This window comes from Trichechus manatus, unplaced genomic scaffold (genome assembly GCF_000243295.1).
Source record: "Trichechus manatus latirostris isolate Lorelei unplaced genomic scaffold, TriManLat1.0 scaffold00264, whole genome shotgun sequence".
NCBI lineage: Eukaryota > Metazoa > Chordata > Mammalia > Sirenia > Trichechidae > Trichechus > Trichechus manatus.
Window position 1 is genome coordinate 429196 of NW_004444200.1, and position 2062 is coordinate 431257.

Genomic DNA, 2062 nt, shown 5'->3' on the forward strand with positions numbered 1-2062 from the left:
GCACTGAAAAGAGAACATGACAGGTCCACTATAATCGTAGGAGACTTCAACACACCACTCTCGGTAAAGGACAGAACGTCTAGAAAGAAACTCAACAAATATACAGAAGATCTAAAGGACACAATCAACCAACTTGATCTCACAGACATATATAGAACAGTTCACCCAATAGCTGCAAGGTACACATTCTTTTCCAACGCACATGGAATGTTCTCCAGAATAGACCACATCTTAGGCCACGAAGCAACCCTCAACAAAATCCAAAACATTGAGATAATACAAACTATCTTCTCTGATCACAATGCCATCATGGTAGAAATTAACAACAGGAAGAGGAAGGAAAAAAAATTAATTACATGGAAACTAAATAACACCCTGCTGAAGAACCACTGGGTAATAGAAGAAATCAAAGATGGAATAAAAAAATTCCTAGAATCAAATGAGAACGAAAACACATCACACCAAAACCTTTGGGACACAGCAAAGGCAGTGATCAGAGGTCAATTTATAGCAATAGATGGACACACCAAAAAAGAATAAAGGGACAGAATCAAAACATTAGCTACACAACTAGAACAAATAGAAAGAGAACAGCAAAAGAAGCCTATAGCCTCCAGAAGAAAGCGAATAATAAAGATCAGAGCAGAAATAAATGAAATAGAGAATAGAAAAACAATAGAAAGAATCAACAAAACCAAAAGTTGTTTCTGGATCAACAAAATTGCCAAACCACTAGCCAAACTGACAAAAGAAAAACAGAAGAGGACACATATAACCCAAATAAATAAAATGGAGGACATTACAACAGATCCAACTGAAATAAAAAGGATCATAACAGAGTATTACGAAAAACTATGCTTCAACAAATTTGAAAATCTAGAGGAAATGGACAAAATTACTAGAAACATACTACCTACCCAAACTATCACAAATTGTTGTTGAAAATCTGAACAGACCCATAACAAGAGATTGAAAAGGTAATAAAAAAAAAAAACTCCCAACAAAAAAAAAAGCCCTGGCCCAGATGGCCTCACTTAAGAATTCTACCAAACATTATTTCTACTCAAATTATTTCAGAACATAGAAAAGGAAGGGATACTTTCAAATTCATGCTATGAAGGCAACATAACCCAGATACCAAAAACCAGGCAAAGATACCACAAGAAAAGAAAATTACAGACCAACATCTCTCATGAATATAGATGCAAAAATTCTCAACAAAATTCTAGCCAATACAATTCAGCATCATAACAAAAAAATAATACAACACGACCAGGTAGGATTCATACCAGGTATGCAAGAATGGTTCAACATTAGAAAATTAATCAATGTAATCCACCACATAAATAAAAGGAAAGAAAAGAATCACATGATCATTTCAATCAATGCAGAAGAGGCATTTGACAAAGTCCAACACCCATTCCTGATAAAGACACTCAATAAAATAGGTATTGAAGGGAAATTCCTCAACATAATAAAGGGCAGCTATGAAAAGCCAACAGCCAACATCATTCTAAATGGAGAGAAGCTGAAAACATTCCCCTTGAGGACAAGAACGAGACAAGGATGTCATTTATCACCACTCTAATCTAATGTTGTGCAATAAGGCAAGAAAAATAAAGAGCAACCAAATTGGTAATAAAGAAGTAAAACTGTACCTATTTGCAGATGATAAGATACTATATATGGAAAACCCAAAAGACTCTATGAGAAAACTACTAGAACTAATAGAAAGATCCAGCAGAGTAGCAGGATACAAGATAAACACACAAAAATCTGTTGGATTCCTATACACCAACAAAGAGAACGACGAAAATGAAATCAGGAAAGCAGTACCATTTATAATACCCCCTAAAAAAATAAAATACTTAGAAATAAATCTAACCAGGGATGTAAAAGAACTATACAAAGAAAACTACAAAACACTACTGCAAGAAACCAAAAGAGATCTACATAAATGGAAAAACATATCATGCTCATGGATAGGCAGACACAACATTGTGAAAATAACAATTCTACCCAAAGCAATCTACAAATACAATGCAATCCCGATCCAAATACC